This window comes from Filicampus tigris, chromosome 11 (assembly GCF_054856515.1).
Source record: "Filicampus tigris isolate MCC_2025a chromosome 11, RoL_Ftig_1.0, whole genome shotgun sequence".
NCBI classification, from domain to species: Eukaryota; Metazoa; Chordata; class Actinopteri; order Syngnathiformes; family Syngnathidae; genus Filicampus; species Filicampus tigris.
Genome location: NC_141227.1, coordinates 15,492,928 through 15,517,756, shown reverse-complemented (window position 1 = coordinate 15,517,756; position 24,829 = coordinate 15,492,928). Strand labels below are relative to the sequence as shown.

Genomic DNA, 24,829 nt, shown 5'->3' with positions numbered 1-24,829 from the left:
AATGGCAGCCGGGTCTCATTAAATGATCGTGTATGTTGTAGGGCAATACGTTAACACATTGACGCACAGGACCCATCTGTTCCCAAACGGTAAGACGCAGCGGAAAACTGATCAAATTTGACATGGCTGGGTGGTTAGCACATGCAGACGTGTAGGAAGAGCACAGATATTGATAGATGACGGTTCAAAAGAAATCTCCATTTTCCTCATTGAAGCGGACTGATACATTATTTACTCGGCTTGACATCTGGAGTTAATGTTCCTTATCTGAGTAACAAAAACAATTTAGAAAGGCAACTTCCACAAGTCAAACTCTGCCATTTCCCAGACTCCTCTCTGCTATATCTGTCTCTGTTGAATTATTCTCTATTTATTTTGGAAAACTTAAACAACTGCTGCCGCGTCCGCCTCGAGCGAGCACACGCCCGAGCAGCAGATTCATCATGATAATACTTAGCAGCCAGGGAGAAAAAATGCAGAGCTGTGCTTTATTGCCAGCGTGATTTAGGCCACAGGAATTCGAGCTGTCAAGAGGCTGAAGTCAATTCGGTGCCTGTGAATAATTGGAGTGTCCACTGCCTGCACATGCTATTTGGTTCTGGAAACCGAAGGGAGGATCGCAGACTGCACTTGAATGTTTAAAGATGAAAACAAACAGAGTAAGCAAATACCGCTTGTTGTTTTTACTGTTTACCAGCTCATAACACAGTGGTACTTTCGAGTTGCTACGCCCCAAAAGTTCTGCAATTCTGAATTGGGAAAAAAATGCCCCAAAATTGTCTATTGCTGTTGTGTGCTTAAGACTACAAAACAAAAAAACAAAAACAAAAATCAGTGGAGCTCATTTCAGCTCGCAACAAAGGATGAGGAAAATAACTGAATGAGCACATGCTAATGTTAGCTTAGCCTGCTGCTGTGCATTAGCTCAGGAATATGCCATATTTTACTCTACTGTCCACTGTGCTTCAGCATCCCTTAGTAGTCTCATCTTGAAGAAAACTGTTTTTGTTATTTGTCAGCTCACCTTAGCCTGTTTGTCTGCCATAGCTCGGGTTTCTGCAGTAGTAACTTCACATTCCCCAAATTTCTGCAGCGGCCCTCAGTCTCCTCTTAAACAGAATTAGTCAACAACACTAATACTGGAATGTAAATCCAGGAGACACTTATTCTCCTCCTCGTTCATTAGTATGTCTTGTTCCGTCTGATTTGTTCACTGCGACATAGTTTTCACAATTGTGTGACACTAATTAGTGGAAAACCGGCTGCCCCCGACAGCACTGCAGTGAAAAGGCGACATTCAAAGTTTGAGGTGGGGAGGATTGCTACTGCAATTGCATAATGAAATGATTCATTTTTTTTTTTTTTTTCTAAATTACATATTTACATAGAAACGCTCTCTCCAATCGACTTAATGGAAACATGAGTGGTGGTTCTCAGCTATTTGGAAGGAAAAAAATGTAAGTCTGAAAGTGAGCGCTCAATCGTCTCTCAACACTCAGCGACAAAGGCATTTCTAACCTAAAAAAAAAAGACTTGCGAGTAGCAGGTATCCAATTATTCCTTACCCGGGAACCACAATGATTTACTCGCAACCGCTCCCTTTATTAAAACACTTTGTCTTATTGTTTTATTGATTTACAATCCGTCGCACTTTTTTGGCATGTGAAAACAATCAAGGCGCAGGGCAGCAGAATGTTTGGACATTAATCGTTAAAAGACAGTGTTTTATTCCTGGCCCGCAGTTTGCTGCACCAGCTGCTGTGCATTCTGCTAAGAGGCAGTGATTTATGACCTGGCGGCAATAACGATGAGGCGTGCTCATTAACATATCGACAGGCTCCAAGATGGATCATCAGCATTGATTATTTCATGGCCCGTTGATGCCCATTTGCTGAAAAAGGCGAGAGCGGGAGAGAAAAATGGGGTGGGGGTAGGGAATAGTGGTAAAAGGAGGATTTTTTTTTTTTTTTGCAGCATAGGAGACAAAGACAAAAGCCAGACTCCTTCAATCACGGCAGCTATCACTCTGCTGTCAGAGTGCAAAATCAATGATTGACAGCATTTAACCAGTCCTCAGCGCTTGGCAGATCCATAAAGAAGAAAGGTGCTCGGCAGGGAGGGCCATCTACCACTGTCTTTAGGCATGCTGTAAAACATTACTTCACTGCCAGAATTACAATATCAATCAGTCAATGCCATTCTCTATTACACAGGCAGAGCAGGCAGGTGTCATTTGTACTTGTCTCACCCTTATAGCAAGTAAAAAGGGTGATTGCGTCACGGCAATCGCCTGCTTTGTTTATACTGTTGTTGTCAAGTGGAAAAAAAAACACATATAATGAATCTATATTGACTACATAAACTTGTGAGGAACTTTCTACCAGATATGAAATAGTGGCAATGCATTTTTAAATTAAAAACGAGGAGCTAATAAATGTATTATTGTCCCCTGTCACAGTTTGCTAGGAGAAAACCAAATTTCGTCAATTTCAACAATAGAGGGAGGCGCAGGATAACAAGGTCTACTGTAAATCCAGATAAGTTCATTTTGGCCATTCATTTTTCCTTACCATTATTTACATACCAAACTGATATTTGACATTTTCTTTACCTCCTCAGTGAATGACACATAAATTGTAATGACGATATCCAGACATGCAGTTGGTGAATATTTATAAATGTGTGCACTTGGTGCAGATCAAAATTAGGATTGTTTGGCAAAACCAAAACAATAAACCCAACACTGTCAGTGGTACTATACAGTAGATTTCTTCCAGACTGACAAGGGAGAGGAAAGTGCAGTGCTATCATTACCGAGATAGCGTTGCCATGGGAACAGGTGCTAATTGATGGCTTCATCATTCATTATTGAGTGACAGCCACCCTACAGCTGACCCTGACTGGCATTCCTCTGGACAAGTGTCACCGAGGGACACACTGAGCAGCTGGAAACTCCTCAAATCATCAAGAAGTGTACTAGACATTGACTTCATTCTACTTTAATTTTTCCCTCTTAGCTCAAGATGACAAAAAAGACATAATGAAGAGACACATACATCTGCCACTGATACCAACCCTACTTTGACATTAGTCAATGTGGGTAGCTGCAGTATGTGCATTCAAAGGTAGTTCATAGTTCATGCTCTGGATCAATCCCCGTGACATTTGATCGGCACATATTGACTGGTCCGAGGTCTGGGGTCGTGACACATTCACTCTTCCAAGATTCCCGTGCAGGGTTTTGGAGCACCATGCAAACCGCAGCAGTCTGCCTTTTGTTTGAATAAATTAAAAGCCATGAAGAAAACCCAGCCAGTCAATTAAGTCACACAAGACCCTGGCCTTCAGGTGTCCTTGCTGGACAAGTGCAGTTGTATTACTCCATGTTGATGTGCGTGCGTGTGTGTGCGTGTAGGAAGGGCGGTGTCTTCCCTCCTCTGACAGCGGGGGCTTGCCCTGCCTCATGTACTGTAAAGATGGGGACTTTAAATTGCTTCCGTCACCGGGCCCTGAGTAATGAGTGTGATTCTAATCGCAGTTCCTGGGGCCATCGGCATTAGTCTTAATCTGAGCGGGCCGCCCCGACACTGCTGACAAGTAATGCAGTACAGGTAGGGCCTGTAATGAGGGAACATGCTCGCACCAGAATTTACCGGTAGTTGGATTTTGCATGGAAGTGATGCACTGAAATTAGTCCTAAATGGGTGCAAGTTGGTGACTTACTCTATAAGGCTTGTTTCTTAAAAGAAAAATGATCTGTTTTACTACTAAAGGGGAGACACCTGATGATCATAACTTTTAATTGTATAGGCTACATTCACATGATGTTGCCGGCGGCCACAAAAATCACGTTTTGGGCCAACATGGAAAAAAATGAATGGACGTGAGACAAGGCAAGGGGACGGGAGTGCCAAAGGTGTCAGGTCATGATTGCCGTGGATGCCAGGCTATTTTAGTAAATTGCAAAAAAATATTGCCACGCAGTCTCAGTGCGGATGAGAAACTTAGTTGGCCTAATGCTGCAGTCAGACTGAACGCGAGCTGAGTCTTTCCATTTATAGTCAATGCAGGTCGCGCGGTTGGCACCCTTGGTAAACCATGAGAAAATTTAGCACAACTTGAATAGGGAGGGCAAAAAATGTCCAAATATGTCCCTTGTACATGTGTTTCATTGCACACCAGTGTAGGGCTGCCAAGATTAGTCGACCAATCACGACGACGTCGACGATCAAAATCATCGACAATTAATCTTAATTTCAGAGTCCGAAAGTTACGGCACATTTCACAGAATATGCTCAAAGCAATGCAAACGTGCCTTTCATGGCAGCACCATGGGGATGCCCAATCATTTAAAAAAAAGGAAGCAAGTTGTGGTTTATGCCTGATTTCATTTCTGACATAGGCACAGTTGTGTCTAGAAGCTTGCTGCAGTTAGCATACACACGTTATGGTGTGTTTGATGTAACACTGTAACACAATGTCCTATTTGGTACGCTAACACATTGTAGCATCTTCTATGGATTAAGCAGCCATTATTCAGTAAACTCGCGTTGATTAACAACCAAAACGCTGTGTGTTTTTCCCAATTTACTCCTCTGATTTCACTACCTTCCATTTAAAAGAAAAAAAGGTCTTGGTGCCCAAGAAGAGTGAAATATGTATACAAGTACTTCTTTTTGTATTCATAGATCATTTCACTGTATTAGTGCAACTCTGCATAGTGTATTGTTTTGGTTCAATTTTATTAACGCACGAAAGAATTACAGCTAAAAATTTTAAGGCCAGAGTATCACCATCAATTTAAGTCGCTCCCTTATTTATAAACGTTTAACATAACTTAGGAATGATGGCTTGAATTGAAAAGTTTAATACAAGTTGGATGTACTATTGTCTTAATTGTCTTCATGATTAGTTTGTAAAGAATTCAAGCTGCAAGCGAATGATGCTTATTATTCAGCTTGCTGCTGCGATTTGCTGCGATTTATATATTATCTGATTAGTCGACTAATGGCGACTAATGTTAGTGATTAGCAAAATGACTAGCAAAATAATCGTTTGTGGCAGCCCTACACCAGTGACATGTGCCATTTGTGTATTGTACTTGGGTACTTTATTCTAACAGGTAGCAGGGCCGCAGCTAGCTGGCCGAGCGGAGGGCTAAATTGCTGCGGTCGTTCCTCTCTGTCTCTCTGTTTACAGTGTTAAACTCCCTCCTGCGCCCCCATCCATCCTCTCATCCACTCTGTGGCTCTGTCCATCCATCAATCCCTGCACTTTGTCACAGCCCGTGATCCATCCTGACTGCTGCGGTAACAAAGGTGGAAAGCTAGAGAGTGTACGTGGTAAAGGCGTCGCCGCCTCAAAGCCTTCGCCACCGTGGAGCTTTTCACCTCCCATCTGCATCGCTGCTGAACCGCTGACAGAAGCCCTGATGCATGTCGGCCTCTATTGCACCGGCAAGCAGAAAACACTAATGCTGCGACCCACCTAGCATGGACTGCTCACCGCATCTCAGCTCAGCTTTGATGGGAAGGTGCACACCAAGCGAGGAGTGGCTCAAAAGGAAGCAATGCAAGAAATACACGGACGGTTGAGAGCAAAATTAGACAGCAGAGAGGTTAAACACGCGAGTTGTTGACTCCCAGGGGTCCAGCGCGATAGAGACTCACTTTGTTTTTTCCTCCACCGTGCATCGATAGAAATCACGGGGAGAAAATGTCTACTCAATTAAGGCTTGATCAGCTGCGTGTCAGTGGTGGTTTGCAGCGTTGCAAGCAGCAGCGATGTGGACCTTATTGACCTGAACATCCAATCTAGCTGAGGAGAGGCTGACAATAGACAAAAAACACTCGATAGATAAGAGCAGAAAACAAGCAGGAAAAAAGTATAAGCTGCGGGGCTGTGGTAGTAGTTGTGGTTCACATAGTGGATTGTCAGGCATCTGATATGGTAGTGCCCCATGTATATGATGAAACCCGGTCGGACTCTTTAACCTCGGTTAACTACTTATTATGAATTATAACAGCAGAATTAATGTATTTGATGGAGACGGGTCAATAGTTAGCTTTAAAGAAGAAATCAATCCAAACATATTTTTCAAGAATATGTTCTAATCAAGCCCACTAGTTGAGACATTCTGATAAATATGTGGAATAAGAGTTAATCCACCCGTTTTTAGCTATCTCTGGGGGTGGCCATTTTGTCACTTCTGTCGCCTGAAAATGACATCACAACTACTCAGGGCTCAGGTAACGACCAATCACAGCTGATCTGTTTTCTGAAACTGAGCGGCATGCAAAAGAAAGCAACAAATCTGTTTAAAAATCTAAATCCTCTCCAACAGGAGATGCGAGGATTTCATTGTACAGCGGATTTGGTTTCTCAGCTAGCATGCACTCCTGAAACTGAGTGCTCCATTTAACTCAAGAGAAGACAACTGGTTTCCTTTCCTTTGAAAAGATCCCTAGCCCGCCATAGAACAAGTTAGGTGTGGACTGAGTGTAGTTGTGATTCACACTAAAACAAAGCAAGCAAGCTAGCCTCACTGCCGACGCAGTTTCCAATCCGTCGGCACTAATTAGACAGCCGTAAGCTGTCTGGACGCCATACAATGATCCAGGAATAAATGGGGACTGTCAGCGCCTTATTCAGGGCCCAAATGAGTATTCTCAGCTCATTGCTTGTGTGAGGCATCACCACCTACAGGATGTCCTCTAACTAAAAGTCACCGTTCACTATGCTGATAACACACGCATACACACGCGCTCTATGTGTGCCTGAGTGGGGAGTGTCCACAGTCTTTCAGAGGACACTGGAAGCAGGTCAGTTTATTTACCAGCTCGCCAAAATTAATAGCTCTTAATCATCCCCTGTCCTCTGACTGGCTGCTGTGGTTTCGTAGCGCGCGTTCAAAGATAAAGGTGCCTAATAAACGAGGACCCTGTTTACAAAGCAAGCACCGCATTAGCCAAATCGGTGCCCGCGGAGAGCGCTTAAGGAACGAGGAAATGAAAATGCGTATCGACAGGGAACGACGAGGGCAAGCAAAGACAATCTATTAAGGTCGTGTTTTTTCTACATCCTCACTTCCGCTCGTTTATCAGGTTTATAAATAACCTCACGGGAGAGACATTTAAAATGGGATGTGATTGGATTAAACAAACCATATACGACTTGGTTCGTCTGAAGAGAATATTACATGGATATCAAGGGGGTCGATATTGGGGGGGATTTGATGCACTGGACATCCTCCAATTGTATATGATATATCATGTACATTTGTCAATAATGTTGTAAAAGAGAGCAATGTAATAAATGCAATAAACCAACTCAGGAGCAAAATTGGCTTGCTAAGTGCTCCGTAGAATATTTAAAAAATGGATCCCCCAAAGCCAGTGTCATTTGTGAACTTTGGTCAGCAGATCGGGGGAGTCGAGTCTCAAATGTTATTTAGAATATGTTCTATGTGCCCCCCACTAAACTAATCACAGCATTCATCTTAATATTACATTTGTGGAATATGAATTAATCAGCAAAATTCTATTGTTTTTATTCATCTCAGGGGTCAGCCATTTTGACATTTGCTGTTGAGGGTTCAGGTAACGACCAATCTCGGCTTATCTGTTTTCTGGGTTTGGTCATGTGACATTCATAATATTAATTAGAATACAGTGTTTGGACTAGTGAGGCCTCATATTTAGAACATAAGAAAACGTTTGACTTGACTTCCCTTTAAATCAAATCAAAAGTGTTTCAGTCAACTATCTTCCAGTAAAAAAAACAACAACAATAAAAGTTATCTTCTTCAGCCAGTGTGGAATGTGCAATGCCGCCACCTAGGGCCTTTGGAACTCCATCTTAACAAAAATAAAAATAAAGGTGATTCAAGTTGAGAGCTCAAGTACTATTTCAAACATTGTGATCAGTGATCTTCACACTAAAATCATCTTTCTGTTGGATGCGGGACATAAAAAAATAAAAATAAATAAATAGCACAACCGACCAACATCGGCATGGTATTTTCTATCTGACTAAATCCATCGAAAAGTGTGAACCACAAACAAAAGGAACAAAAGTGGAGTAAAAGGAAGAACAGAGAGAGTGGGTGGATGTGAAATAGAAATCCATGAATAAATTCAAACTTTGTGTCCTGTGAAGAGCAAATATGAAAAAAAAAAGCCTTCCGAGTAATGAAAGATTGTTTATGTATTCTGGCATGAAATGGGGCGGCGTTGCGAGGGCGGCGGGCGCGCAGAGACGGATGGACGGGAGTGACAGGTCGGTATTCATCCTGCACGCCCCAGCGGCCGGACTGCTACTGGCGCTCGACAGAGCAATAAATCACCGGCTCTCCAGTCTGTACCTACAGCTTATTACATCCAAGATGACAAATAAATAATAATCCCTGTCACGCCGAGCCTTTGCTCAAGGATTGAGCCAGAAACCTTTTGCTCATCACTCCTGATCTTAAGTGAAAACAGTAGAACAAGGGAATTGAAGGCCATGCTTTAGTGAGCTTATGAAAGTTGGAGTGAATGAGAGAGTGAAGAGGAGGAGAGGAAAGATGAAGGGAGGTGAAAGTGAGGAGGAGAATGATGCTGCCACTACAAAGGCTGTCTGGGTGTGAAGGGAAATGATCCAGCTAAGAGGAAGTGGTACTGGGAGGAAAGGGGGGGGGGGGGGGATTGCCCTTGTGCTCTGCAGGATGAGTGTCGCTCATTCAGCTCAATAGGACTCTGGAGGACATGGCGAATATAGAGCCTTCATTACTTAAAAAAAAAAAAAAAAAAAGACAGGACTGGTAAAGTGAACACAAACAGAATGGACCGTTTCAGTCACACAATAGCAATATAATGCTCACCACTTGTTGGAAGGAAACCTTAGGCTACCAAGCTAGTTTTCTGGGTCAAATGTAATCAAAAAGTATGCTAATATGATTAGGGATGCGCATAATTGTATGATGCAATAGGGTCCAAAGCAGTAGAGTGGACTACTTGGCTGCAGCCAGCAGAGGCAAACAACCCTTATACTATCCATTAATATATGTATTATTTTGTTGATTTTATAATATTTATTTAAACTACATAGAGTGCTGATGACTATTCTAACATTCACTTTTGTGTATGATGTACTCTTTTGCCAGTCACGTTTGCATGTATTGTATTTATTTATTATAGATCAGCTAGGGGTCATCCACCTTTTAGAAAGTGAGAAGAGCTACTTCTCGGGTACTGATTAACGCGATACACACTTCTTTAATTGCTGATTTGCTTAAATTACGTTATGTCATTAATTTTAATTAATTAATTTTTGTGAAGACACTGATCACGGTAATGAATAATTACAATAATTAGGAAACAAATAAATATATTGTCACCCTCTAAGTAAAATTTTGACCTAAAATATTTTTTGCCGTAAACATTTCAGGATGCTGGCCACCTCTGTCAAAATCGGCTTCATCTTTACACAAACAAACCATTCGATTTTACCCCTGAAATGAATTAATAAATATACTATTCATTATTTGGTTTATTGTTCTGTGTTTACTGAGAAGCTTTATAAGTATGAAAGATACTCGAGTGCCGTGTTCTGCCATTTCTGTTTTGGGCTGTGACTGAACACTCCACTTCACCACAATGCCGTTATTGTTTAAAAAAAATCGTCCCCTAAGAGAACCGTACTCAAATTTTCCAGGCTGAAAAGCACCCTTGTCATGTATCCAGCTGAAGAGTTTCTATCCATTTTCTGTTAAAGACGCTGAGCAAATCACCACATCATGGCGTTATTGAATCGTAATTAACTACGATAGCCCTAAAAAGACGCTCGGCATCATCATCTTAACGTTAGATCAATATGAACGGTTTTATTTGCTTCATCGCCGTGTGCTATGTCCTTCGGTGGGATCCAACAAATAGCCACGCGGACGTAGTATATTCCATTCTAACGATTCGATAATTGTCTGAATTCTCAACACCTCCCTCTAGCACCCTCTTAAAAAAAGCCACGTCCTCTTAAACAAGGCACAATTTACTTAGTGCTGTCCTGCCGTAAAAATTAAAAGCCTTCAACAACAACAAATGAAGCCGCGGCAGGGGATTGTAAATCAGATAAGCCACTTTCTCCAACTGGCCTGGGCCGGGTATTTCATGGGCCTCCACCCTCCACTTGATGTGCGTTACTGTGAGTGTGTTGCACTAGCAAGGAAATATGGGCCTCTGATTAAAGAGTGCACTGTCATAAAGGTTACTGAATTGCAAATAGTCCTCTCCATCTTCCCAGTAATGGCGAGCGGTTTAGAGAGAGGAAAAGAATAAGTGTGTGAGCGGTAGCGCGGGTTGGAGGAAGGGGTTGAGCGGCGCGGCCATGATGGGAATATAAACAGGCGGACTGAGCCAGTCCACTAGTCTCGCACTCGGTCCCCTCACGAGCGCCACAAGAGGCATTAATCACTGGATCAGCAAGCCATGCTTAATTGCGAGTTGTATATCACCGTGCATGCGGTGGCTAAAGGGGGACGGAAACTCATTATTTCGCTTTGCTGGATGCAGGGGTGGGTGCGCTTCATCTGGACTGCGCCACCTTTTCCCTCGCTGTCACCTGGGACCGCGCTCAATGTGACAAGGAAAAATGGAGTATGCAGTCACCTCCTAATTAATGTAGCCCCGCTACCGTTGTCGTAGCGCCACGGCTATTCAGGACGGATCATAAACGCAATCGACCAATCGCGCCACGGAGGTGCATCAGACAGGGTTGAATCGTTCTACTGCAGGGACTGGTGCACACTTCAGGGGGTGTGTCAGATTAAAAGTAATGGCGGTGTTATAATTACTGGCAGGACTTTAACAAATTCATCTCGCTTAAATAATGATGAAAAAAATAAAGTTAAGTTAACATATACAGTAACAGAAAATGCCATTAACATGCTAATGGTTAGCATAGATAGTCACAGATTTAGAACCCTATAGGCAATGGATATCTGAATACAAATGGTGGAACAACGCATGTATACAGATAATATAACAATACTTACAGTGATAAATTATTTATCCTCTATGAAAAATTACTCATATTACAGCATCTTAATGAGTCATCTATAGTAGTAGTAGAAGAAGAAATACTACTGTTCTTCATTTATGTCTGCATGACTGTAAGGTGAGCACACCAGAAGAAGCTGCATTTTATTCACATTATAAGAAGATTGAATATGAATATGTACCCTATAAATACAATTGTTTAACTGAAAAAAAATAGCAATATTGTTAGCTGAAATGCATTTCAGTCTTCCTCTTTAATATTAAAAGTTAGTAAAAACCTTGCCTAGCATGTGGGGGCTGATTGTGAGCTAATTATTTGTTGAATTGTGAGCTAATGTATGTAAGTATGCAAAACAAACAAAAAATACTTATTTTTAAGGAGGTGTGCTGGGGAGAGCTGGTGCGGCTGGGAAAGAGAACTCTACCAGTTTGAATATTTTGCATATACCACCAGTGTTGGAGTAGACGCTAGGCTCGGCCACAGTCACATCAAGGTCGCAAAGAGTGCCAAGCGATGCTTCTTTAAAATGGAACCAAACCCCAAACGGCCACTTTTTTTTTCATTTAGAGTTCCGCCAGGTCTGTGTAGGCGCTATGCTAATGAGCACCACTTGATAAATGACTGGTGATATTTCCCAGACATTTGGCTTTCCCTCAGAAGTTTGCCAATCTGATGGAGCTTGAAGATAACAAGGCACACTTGGTCATTATATCAATTTGTTGCTACGAGAATATTTCATCCCATGTTTGTAGGGGGGAAAAAGAAAACACAGCATGGGCAGAGAGCCTGGCACTATTGATCATATACTACTAAAACTCTTTTTATACACATATGCACAGGATACACAAATCTGAGCATGCAAATATATGCATGACTGCACCCAAATGAATGCGTCCGTGCACATACTACACACAGTTAAACACGACGGCGCAGAAACTAAATGTAATGGGGTGTGATTATTGGATATCATCTTCACAGGCAACATTGGGTTGAGTGTAGACATTTCAATATTTCCCTGAAATAGATCACAGCTTTATGTGCTTTCTTAGCAAGCAAAATATACAGTATTTCATTGGAATGATTCCCAGAGACGTTAAGTGTGTTCAGATTTATTTCATTCTCATGAATGACATTTCTATTTAAAATTCCACAGCTTTGGACTACTTATTCTGCATATGGTCGCTGTTCCAATAAAAATAAAAAAAATCTCCCAACTTTCTGTTTGAAATAAATATATAGATATGTTGTTCTATAAAATAATAAAATAACAATAATAATACATAGATTTAAAACATAATAATAAAACCCACAAAATGTTTAGTCATGTGTTTGGATTGTGTGCACTTGTGGTTAGCACATTTGTTTGAGACATTTTTCAATAAATTTTAAGGGCATGTACAGGTCTCAGCAGGGCTTCAATGCATTGACTCACCATTTGTTTGATCAGGCGAGGAGGTCTGGAGTCAAGTTGTGGTTGCTTCCAAATAATGCTTCCAAATGTCCAAATAATGCTTCCAAATGTCCAAATGATGCTTTCGGATAATGTTGAACTTGAAAAACCTTATCTAACCAAGGCCTGCTTGCATGCCTTGATCCATCTTGCCATCTTGCTTTTAACCCTTGACCTCACCAAGGAGAGCACACCTCTAAATTGAGTAGCCATACCTGGCCATTGAAGGGCATACTAAACAAAAAATACCATATAAGGTCAAGACTTCAACAACAGAACTTAAGTACAATCAAGGTACAACTTTAATTACAACATTAATTGATCTCAACTATAACAAAATGATTTCCTATTATTCCACAGACAAAAATAAGTGATTTGCACCAAAATACAACTGCTTTCAGAGAAAGTGGACCCAACAACATCTGCCTCACAGGTTAAATGGTCTGGATTCCAATCTGGGGTCGGACTGGCCTCCTTCTGTCGAGCTTGCATGTTTTTGTTTTTCTGGGAACGACAGATTCTTCCCACATTCCAAAAATATGCATATTAGGTTAGTTCAAGACTCTCAATTGTCCATAGGTGCCAACGTGACTGTGACTTGTTGTTTGCTAATATCTCAGCTCAAGCTCGCCCATAACCCTAATGAGGACAAATGCTTCAGAAAATGGATGGATGGTTTAATTCCACGGCAAGTTTGTGGTGAGTATGCTATGTGTAATAAGAACTATATTTACTATATTACTACATGTATTATTTCATTTATAGCATTTAAAAATAGTGTTGGTCCAGTCCTTCTGAGGTTCGCTAGGCTGTATCAACGTGAAACTGTCCTCTGTTCCAGTCCCGAGATCTACAAGGCCACATACCCAAGATTCTGGTTATTATGCCAACACATAGCTTTACGATGATTTTTTTTGACTCACATGAACTTAATATGCTTCACGTGCCTTAACGTAATACACGTAGCTTTATATGTCTCACACATAGCAAGCTGTACATGACAACAAGGGTGTAAAACCATAAATCGTTCTCTGTGTACGATATACTTTTTCAAATGGCATTGGGTAGCGGCTCAATTTCTGAACTGAAGCTTTAGCAAAGAACTAAATGTGGTGCTCACATGTGACATCAATTAATCACTTGCTTCTTGTTTTTGGAATGTTAATTTTGAAAGGATGTTTGAACCTCTGTGTAGCTCGACATCCCATCGTTGACACCATGTTTTACAAACTAGTTGCCTCCAAACTAAATCAACAGCACCTCTGCTGGTGGCTGCCAAGTAGTGTAACCCATTTTGTTGTAGGCGCAATTAAACTACAAAAAACTCAAAATTTAAATGATACTTAATTGTCAATTCATTTAATATTCTATGATTTGATTATTTATTATGCCCATCCCTAGTAGTAACACTAACCATGGGTGAAGTCCTTTATTCACAGTTTTCTGTTTTTAATTCATGTATAGTACACTATACATCACACTATCAACTATTTCCATTAAAGTTGAAATAGCGTTGCAATGAGAGAAAGTTATATCAAGATGGTACCTTACACCCTCAAGTTAGAGGTGGAACCTGCAAAGCCTGCACTTTGTCACGTGTGTTTGAGGACTGTAACTCTTTGCTCTGAGTCGTAAAAGTTAACAACCTTGGGGGATGACAGGTTAGGGGGTGGGGAGGATGAAAAGGTCACACAAGTGTTTCATGCTTACGCAAGAGGTGAGGGATGGAGCAAAAAAAAAAAAAAAAAAAAAAAAGAAAGGACAAAATGCCTGAAAAGTCAGCCCTGACGGGTCAAAGTGCAAGCTGAGTTCACCGTGCTGACAAAGGACATGACGGGGAGGAGCAAGAAAAGCACAAAGAGACACAACAAAGCATGCAAAACATACAAGGAAAGATTCCCTCACCTCACTTCTCCTCGCATTTAGGATGCTGGAATGGGCGGAGGAAAGTCTTTAAGGAATGAGGTGGAAGTTTTTAAACTCCCCCTGACACACGCACTTTGATGTGCACACACAAAAAGATCCCGCTTGTTGTGGAGAACATGGTCTCTGTCCTGACCAGGCCGCTTAAATCAACATGTGCTGAATAGGAACAGAAATTGACCAAAGACGACCTTAAAAAAAGTAGCAATAATAAATTATTGCGTAAAAAACAACATTAAAATCACTGTAATGGTATGTTTTGTAAAACAAAGGACAGTGTTCGGTAATTGTGTGTAGTTGTTATTTACTGGATACTAGTCTCAGGACATCTCAAAGAAAATAATACAGGAAGAGTGCATTAGACAACTCATCGAGAAACTGTACTGTCAATAGATTACAAGGTCAATAGATTGATACGCCAAAACCAAAATGCAAATAAATGGCAGGGTCCAGCCTATCAGTTCTTAACATCTACAGAAGTCTACAAATTAGCAAACATATTAATCAGATTTTTTTTTGTTAACATCTTAAAATGGAATTTCTATTTTTGTACAGCAAACACAAAAATTATATTTTATTTAACGTTTTAAAATGGAATTTCTATTTTTGCGCTTTGAGTCATAAAGACAAACTGTTATTGACTTTGATTCCAACCTGCGACCTCTAGGCCGTGAAACCGACATGCTAACCACTCCTCCACCATGCTGCCTGTACCTAACAGACCTTACGCTCATTGCAAAACGGTCATCACGTTGGTGATGAAATAGGGAGGACAGGCGCTTTTCGATTTTTTTTTAATTAATGCAATTCTTTTAATGGAAGAGGCTTCCAACATTGGCTGCTTGAGAACACAACAAAGCACATATCTTTACAACACACATAAAAACTAATGCGGCAACATTAAGCAGGAGTACAACGGGCAATTAACAAAGCACTGAGACGCCGTAAATCCTTAATTAACAAACAGGGCTGTCACGCAATGCGGCAGTTGCGAGCAAGGCCCAAATTCCTCAGCGGGCTGCTAGGTCTTCTTGAGCTAACAGGAGTGGATATACGTTAACGACACAGGACCGAACGCAAACACCCTTCGATGGACTGCATGTCGGCACTGTCACTCATAAGAGATGGCCGCTACAGATTAGAAGCCCAGCCAATATTTGCATGCCACAAGATAAATACAGTGGCACATGCTGTTGTTTTTCATGCAGATGGTTCTGGTTCCCAAGTGTAGATTAAAAAAATTGTGGATTGAGTCAGAAAGCGCCTAACAAATATACGAGTAACTCGCTGTGGTGACCCCTGAAGGGACAAACCAAAAGTCACAAAAGTAAGATGAATGCAATTGTGTTCTCCCACATCAGGGTAAGGGAATCAGTGATCAATTCACTTACTTCCAAGACCTATACTAAATTTAGGGGGGGGGGATGAAACAAACACATCTGAGTATCTGTGGGTGTGGAGGTTTATTACAACAGTTCAGTGTTGTTTTATTTGTTCTGCACCTGTTGCTACATCAGTGATGACGACAGCATGTACAAAACACCAATAAGCAGTTGGACCTGTTGGTAGGCTAAAAATGTTTGTGGTGCAATTAAAGCTAGCTGCTTTTTCAAACTCCTGAGGAGATGACAACAAGAAAAGCCCTCCGACACTTCTGACGTGGTGATGTCACAATACAATCACGTTCAAGATTGTCAGCTCGTAAATTAGTCGACAGGAAATGTCATCTTTTATCAGATCATAAAATCCGCTTGTGGGCATTTAACAGGCAGCCTAAAGAAGAAAGAAAAAAGTGTGTTTGGCTTTTATAGAGGTTACAGACGACGCAAAAGTGTGTGTAAACAAGGCGAAGCCGAGCGCTTCTTATGGATTTCTTTTTGCCTGCGAGCGACAACGAACCCGGGAAAGCGCCAGTCTCGTTAAGGAAGGTACGGGTGTTCTCCTGATTTTGCTTGACAGATGAATGAGGAGCCATTGCAAATGAATGTTTGTTTGCAGTCGGCGACGGCTGCAGGCAATATCTATATTGCCATCGAGGCGTCTTCGCAAAGAAGAGTCAAACGGGGAATGAGGCCTGAAGCGTTCTCACGGGAAGATTAAACGCTGTCATTAAGATGCAACAAGATGCCAAAACACACTTGTGATTGACCTTGTCTTGCTGATTATTTGATTTATGTTCACGTCAAGACATTGTGGGGATTTACACTGCAGTTCAACACATGCAATTTCGATTTGGTGCAAATATATGATGTTTGCCTGATTATCAGTGTGGACTTCTTCATGCTAGCAAATCATTGCCTGCTTTTTTTGTTCTGTGTGTAAGGTACTGATACAGGATGGGACCCACAATTTTTACAGCTCCCAAAGTAGTACCAGAAGCAGAATTATGTTTGTATAGGGGCTGCTATGTGACACCGTAAGCAGTTGTACAGGTTATTGCTCACATTAATGGTGAAAAAAGTTGTCAAGTGATTTAGCTTGGTCTGGCATTTGAACAGGGGTGTGTAGACTTATGTAATTTAGATGGTCTGAACTGACTCTTCCCACCATTAATTCAAATGTTTTTAACGTTGGCATTACCTCAATGGCTTTTCCTGTTTTAATGGTTTGTGAACTTCTTATGTACCATTTTACACCATTTCAATTGTCTAGTTTAAAGAGTAAGTCAACCAAAACATTTTTTTCATGAATATGTTCTATGCAGGCCTACTAACATAGCATTGTGATGAATACTGCATTTGTGGAATATGAGTTAAGCAGCAAAATCCACTCGTTTTTAGCCATCTCAGAAGGCGGCCATTTTGTCACTTCTGTCGATTGAAAATGACATCACAGCTGCTCACGGCTCAGTTAACGACCAATCACAGCTCACGTGTTTTCTGAAGCTGAGCCATGATTGATCGTTATCTGAGCCCTGAGCAACTTTGATGTCATTTTCAGTCGACAACCAGTGACAAAACACAAAACATATTCTTGAAAAAAAAAGGTTTGGGTTGACTATCACTTTAATTGTCACTTGAACCCAAATTTACCCAGCCTCTGCCTTTAGAGACAGTCTCTACTTATCGCTCTGCATTTAGAAGAAGTTGCGCTCAGTCCCTGCTTGGCTACCTTTTACTAACCCCTCCAACTGGCCTCTCCTAAAAACACATTCAGTGTTCTCCTTTTTACACTAGTAGAGGTCAGAAGTTCAGTCCTGAGGTTTTTAACAGTTCAGGCCAAGCTGTGAACTTGTGACCTTCTGTAGTGACAAGGAGCTGGGGGTGGGTGGGGTTCATGGGGGGTAGTAGGAAAAGGTGAGAGAGGGGGTTTAGCGTTGTCTCCTCAATGTAGAATGGCTGGATTTACAACTGCATGCGGACTGCATTGCAAGCACAGCAGAAAACACCTGATAGCATCTCCTTGGGGGGAGGAAACCCCCCCTCCGACCCCTTTGTTGTCTCACTAACAGTCACCCCAGTGCCATAAATCATGTTAATTACTTGACTGATGAAATAAATCTTTAAAAAGTCAGTCGGTGGCAGCGAGGCTCAGAAGCGGGGAGGTTCTCGTGCCGCGCTTCTGCTGGCTCGGCGTTATCTGTCATCCTATAGTAGTAATGCGTCCATTTGTCGGGGTCGGGTATCGTTAGGTAATCCGTCTTCCTATGGGTGGTCTTTAAGGTAACAAAGATGAAATTAAATTCAGGATTTAGCTGGTTATTGTGCAGGAATTCAAACATCTGGGTGGGCCTCACCCAATCACAGAGGTACTGTACATCATGATCAGCCATAATCAACTACAAAGTCATTTTGGGCTACTTTCAAAAAAATAGTTTCCCACTAAGATGAATTAATTGTGCAAACTGTCCCAATGATACAACAGGAAATACACGAAGTAGCCTAATATTTATCATTATCAAATGTCATAGAAGTAAAAGCAGAAGTTAACCAGTGGAACGTTTTTCATCCATAGCGCTTATCCTGATCAAAGTGGCGTGTGGGCTGTAGCCAACGTTATCCCAGATGACTTTGACTGAGAGGGTCGGGGCGCACCCTCGACTTGTCGCCAACCAATCACAGTAACATGAGTCAATTGAAATAATAAAACACTCTTCAAACACTCTCAACTTTAATGAGGGGTGTTAATACACCACATATAATGCATACATATAATAACACTATACCTTTTGACCACCACCATATGGCAGTTAGCCAGTTTGTAACACGAGAAGCTAACACAGCAGTCGACATCCTCATTCAGTTCTCCTCCTTGTAAAACAGTACAAACAGACTGAAATGCCTAAACACACATAATCCAAAAGAAAGTCAATAAAAGATCAACGTCCTATCAAGCAAAAAAAAAAAAATAATGAAAAGATTGAAAACAGTAAGAAGTAATGTACCAAATAAGTGACATTGCTACTGGTGTTCGTCTGCAGCTACAGCATGACGACACTGAACAATTTTGTCACGCTGGCCCACTGATGTCTTCTATGCTTCCAATGAGCCTGCCCAAAAACTTTAGCTGGTCTAAAGAGTCATCTACGTTCTGCCACCAAATTGTCAGGTGCGCCGGGGCATGTGCAAAGTAAAACAGCGTCCGGGGTCCGCCGGAATGCCCAGCATGCCATAGGGGGGGATGCCAAATTCTCAAACATGCTAAAGGAGGCTTGCACCTGCACGAAAATGAATTTGTGCCAGGTTTTACACCCGAGCGCACGTGCGCTGTCTACAAAAATGGAGTTAATCCTTTGATGTTGGCTGGAATGAGAATGGCATCACATATGACAACGTTTCCAACTCACAAACATCTTTGAACTGAATATTTCAGTCAATTTCGGGGCGTTCCAACATCGAAGTAGGACTACATTTAGTTCCTTTAGCTTCCTGCTAAGAGATTCCACCACACTGCAAACGTGTGCTTCCCTCAGAGCTTTGGAGTAGCAGCGTGCCAAAGACATGAAAGGTCATTCACACACAATAACAATCCCTCCAACAAGAGTGCACTCACAGGCTTTGTGGGTAATTACAGTTCTCTCACTGGAGTGTTTTGTGTTTCGCTTTGCTTGCTCTGTCTCCAAAGTTAACAACCGCTCATTATTCACGGTTTGACTTGGGATTTTTCGTGTTTTCCCCTTTTTTCCCGCCCTCTCTTGTGCTTCTTTCAGCGGGGCAAATTACACATAAGAATGACAGCTCTCAGAGAAAAGAGAAGGGCCGAGAGACTCTGGTAAGTGCAGTCTTAAATCAACGGTGCAGGGACGCTGACTTCAGCCCTGCAGACTGTTGACTTTGTGGCAAGGGCAGCTCGGCTTTGCAGACATGGATATACTGTAGTCCGACAGCGCCCACAACAATAAAGTGTCTAGCATCGCAGCCATAAAGTCTCCATGATGAACTATTCTGAGATACATGTCCAACAAGTCTGCATCCTCACAAAAATAGTACAATCTCGCAACTGCAGGAGGCTCTGGTCCATAAAAAGAGAGTTTATTGTTGTGTGTGAACTTGGATGCACACACCTGTATGGCAACTTTGAGTGAATGTGTCTCTGTTGGATGGATTTATGGCGGCAAGAAGGAGGTAATGAAGCCCTGAGAGATATTTACCGTCAAGTGTCAGGTCTTATTATCCTGTGGGGGGGAATTGGGTCAACTGGAAATACTTTATGAAAACAGGGTGTTGTCTACAGTCTGAAATCGGGAGGGGAAGTATGTGGTGTCACAAGACAGACAGTAATGTCACAAGTGGAATCATCAAATGCCGGCGAAGCAAGCGGGCAAAAAAGTAGCAATTTATTGTCAGTATTTTTGATGACTTGACTACAACATGCAGAGCATAGTCAACTGTTTAATTACCTTGCGATGAGCCATAACTTTTAAAGCTTATGTGGCGTCACGTTGTAGCTTAAGAATATCAGCAAGTGAACATTACGGGTTTGTTTCCCGGAACATTTTTCCCATTTTATGCTTTTCCAATGGCCCGTAAAACCATGTGTTCTCACTGGTTGCTCCAAACCAACACTATGATGTTGGTCTTGGTGCATACTCATCCTGCACTGGAAGCTTTCCTAACAACGATGACTGCAGAGTGTGTTTAGGACCAATGAGGCTGATCTACAACATCAAGGTATTCTGTTTGAATCATTTCAACCCATTGTGGTGTTGTACAGAGCTGGGATGCTAAAAATGATGTCAGGTCAAAATATTTATGGACCTGACTGTAGATATATGAACAAAGACATGTTCATTTTTTGTAAATTAATTAGAACGTTTGGACCAACTAAGTGAAATTGGATTACCCGCAGCACACCTGATGATTTCCAATGTGCCGCAGCACAGTCTTGAGCAATCACTAGTTGAAAGAACAACATGGCATCGTGGGAACTTACGCTACAGTCATGCAAAATTCCAACTATGGTGCTCAAAATGTCATGTACACAAGAATTCAGAACATTCCGAACGATTCTCCTTAAAGAATTATATTGACTGTATGACCAAGGCAGTTTCGCTAAACGCCACTTTATATGCACACATGCAGGAAACTGGTCAATTCAAGGCTTCGTGTGGGCTTCTGAGTGCATTGTCACTCTAACCAAATAAACGCCGCAAATAGAGTGTAAACAAGTTTATTTATTGAGTGGTCGTACTAGAAAACACAGGCTACAACAAGGCTAACAACAAGCAAGCCAAGTAGATGTTTCTGTTTTGTTTTTTCTGTGGTACAGTATTTGACATCAAAACCACATTTACAGCTTCACAATAACTGGGTAGGAGCGCTGCATCATGGTCAGAACAAGAGTGGTGTGGAATTGTGGATATTCATGACTGGTGCGGTTTTTGTTTTTTTTTTCCCCCCCATGTCTCAAATGTTGTTGTCAGATGTGTTTCACGCAGAAGCGGGATACATTTGCCACCTCCATAAATTTTGCAATTTATAACCGTTCCTTGTGTTAGTGATCATGTGTTGCATTGCATAACATAAGGAGGTAACTGCTCACTAGAACACACAGGGAGCCTCCCTTTAATTATGTAATTACATACAATTAAGCCCCAAATTATTCCTACTCTGGTCACATTTTGACTTCAACTGAATTTTTATTTGCTGGATGGGTCTCTTTATAGCTGGAAATGACACATGGAGGCAGTATTGATTTAATTAGAATGTAATTATTTTAAGAAAATCTAATTAGAATATATTCAAATCCTTTGCAATTTAAACATATTCAATGCTCTCATTGTAAAGTTGATTAGAATGCTCAGTATTAAGTAATATCCTTTAGAATGGTGCAAAACAATGAGGACAATGAATATTTTTCATAGAAATCTCTAACGCACATACATTTTATTTTTCCACATTTGGGGCAAAAATGACGCTATAATTGTACACAATCCATTTCATCTTCTGTATTTTGTTAATAAAATATGTTGAGTGCTGTACGCAATGTGAAGATGGGATTTTTCTTTCCACTGAGGATGATCATGATGATTCAAGCGCTTTAGAATGGTGCAAAACAATGAGGACAATGAATATTTTTCATAGAAATCTCTAGCACACATACATTTTATTTTTTCACATTTTGGGCAAAAATGTCGCTATAAATGTACACAACCCATTTCATCTTCTGTATTTTGTAAATAAAATATGCTGAGTGCTGTACGCAACGTGAAGATGGGATTTTTCTTTCCACCAAGGATGATCATGATGATTCAAGCCTGTGCCTTTGTATTGATCGTGCTATTTAACTTAATTGTTGAGGAAAAACACATCGATACAGTCAAGCAAAAATGGATGTGGTGTCCGAACACATTCGGCAGATAACTCATACAGCTAAAGCAGGAATTTCCAAATTAGGTTTTGATGGTGACTATTTATGTCTATGGGTGAAAAATAAACAATTGTGTAAGTAATTATTTTGTATATTGTACATGAAATGGTTAAATATTAGCATTTGCAGTATGAAATTGAATTTGCGCTAAAAAAAAAAAAAAAAAAAAGATAAAAATGTTTTCTTTGAAAGACCATAACAAAGAACCATTTTCAGCCCAAAATGCTCACTTCAAAGCAAAATGGCTTCCGTTACATTTTGGTGCATTCTTCAGACTTGTTTCTACTTTTATTCATGGTGGAACTGACTGCCAGATTATCCTTGCACTATCAAGGCAAGTTTTCGGGGTCACGCCCAAAACCAAAATTGGATTCATCGGCCAAAGAAAAATGATGGCGACAACGAAATGAAGCAATTAAACAACTCTGTTGGCCTGACAGTTGAATGCTATAATAGAAAAAAACTAAGAGTACAAGTGACCTAATCTAAGTGAGGAACTTTATATGTATAGTACATCAAACATTCCTTTTAGAAACGTCTGGGGAGCAAACTAAAATAGATCACATTGTTTGAGATCCACAATCCATCACAACCTCCCCATTTATCTTCAATACATAATTTCAATGGGCGATGCATCCACTTTATTTATGGCTTGACATTATAAAAGTAAGTGCATAATTTATAGCCCAAAATTAATGCACTACCTTCCGTGTGCTGTCTGTTTTTCAGAGATCCAAAAGGCAGATTGGTGCATGCCAAAACTATGGAGCGATCCCATTTACAACCCAGAGAGCCAAGAGCGCATTTGATTTATGGCCGTAAATTAAAAAGGATAAAAAATTTATGACAGCAATTTGTGGCCAGTCATAAAACTATTATAGAACTTTGAAGTGGTGTTTTGTCCTTTTTTTGCGTGAAAGTGATGCAAGATTATCAAAAGTTACGGAAACACATTCGCACACATTGACACTTTTCGAGCAAACTTTGACAATGAGTAGCACTGCTGTAATGAAGAAGTCTAAAAAAAAAAAGAAAAAATGCAGCGTGAGCCTGCTAAATATTCCCCTCTGCATGAAATCAATGCCCTGAGTGGCATCTGAGTGGAAGGCATGCCATGGCTGAATGAAAGCCCATCCTTGACTGACAAATGATATATTAAGCTTTCAGTCAGCACATGGAGGGGGGGAGCATGCATGCCAGTTACCTGCTACGACACAAACTCCACTTGTCAATCTGTATTGGCAGGCCCCAACAAGATGTGAAATGTTAAAAGCCCTGCAAAGCCATAGCGGCTCGCCTCCCCGTGTGTGCCGGCCACTTAGACATATCAGTCAAGTGACGGCTATGAATCAGTGTCAGCCATCAATGTCACACTGTCTATAAGTGTATACGCTAGGCCTTGTGGGCCTCCGGTTTCATGCCGGATGTGAGGCAGCGACAATATGACATCAGTGGAAAAGTCACCTTGAAGCTTTTCTCATTTATCTATATACTAGATAATATGTAAGAATAATTAATAACCAATTCTAAATCGCTTGCTGTAAGGTGATAGCAAAAAACATCTTTTCCCATTGGAAATAATGGAAAAAGAAATATTGTATGTCCCGAGATTAAGTTAACCCATTAAGGCCTACTGCGCCTGGCTCAACAGATCCCCAAAACCTAAGGTCACCTTTGGAATTACCCTTGAAAACTTGAAGTTTTCCCAGAAATTCAACACTTCCAAAATAATTAACATCTCAGCCCCTGTAGCAGAAAGAAACATAATTCCAGGAGAATTAGAGATCTTAGGCATGTGGCTTTCACACAGGCATAGTTTATTATTATTTACTGTTTCAGATGTAAAAATAACATGTCAGTGCAAGAGAAGCACTCATTCATTCATTATCCCTACCGCTTCTCCTCACAAGGGTCGCGGGCGTACTGGAGCCTAACCCAGCTGTCTGAATTGGTTGCCAGCCAATCGCAGGGCACACAGAGACAAACAAACAACCGCACTCACAATCATACCTAGTGTCTAATCAATTTACCATGCATGTTTTTGGAATGTGGGAGGAAACCGGAGTACCCGGAGGAAACCCACGCAGGCACGGGGAGAACATGCAAACTCCACACAGGGAGGCCGGAGCTGGGATCGAAACCACGACCTCTGAAATGTGAGGTGGACTAGCTAACCAGTCGACCACCGTGTTGCCCAAGAGAAGCACTATTTATTTATTTATTTTTTAAATCGAGTGGTAATTACCATCCTCTATTCTGTTACAAATATGTCAATATCGTCATTGTCTACAAACCATATCATATCACGTTTGTCTGGTTCAAAGTCCACAAGCGCGTCGTCTATATATCCCTGCCATTACTTATTTCAGAGCTCCCGGCGATCGACGGCACCCGCCATTAGCCTACGGCTCAAAAAAAAAATCCACAACATCCTTCCTGGTCTCCCGACACCGTCACGTGTATATTCTGATGCATTAAATTGGCTAATAGACAGAGAATTGGATTAATTAAAGACACAGACTCATCCGCTCTCCCGGCTTTAAAGTTAGAAAGACGCAACAGCGCTCCCAGCTCTAGTGGTAGAAATGTGGTTATGCACTCCCATCCTTAATG

General features: G+C 41.2%; 1 protein-coding gene and 1 long non-coding RNA gene across 2 annotated transcripts in view; one reads left to right on the top strand and one right to left on the bottom strand.

Annotated features, from left to right (window-relative positions):
- Positions 1–24,829, bottom strand: part of lrmda (leucine rich melanocyte differentiation associated) — a 248,002-nt gene that overhangs the window by 164,794 nt on the left and 58,379 nt on the right. The gene's annotated exons all lie outside the window — the stretch shown is intronic.
- Positions 451–23,031, top strand: LOC147139921 (uncharacterized). Its single transcript, XR_015088823.1, has 3 exons — positions 451–659; positions 19,557–19,618; positions 22,946–23,031. It is a non-coding gene; the product is annotated as an uncharacterized LOC147139921 (long non-coding RNA).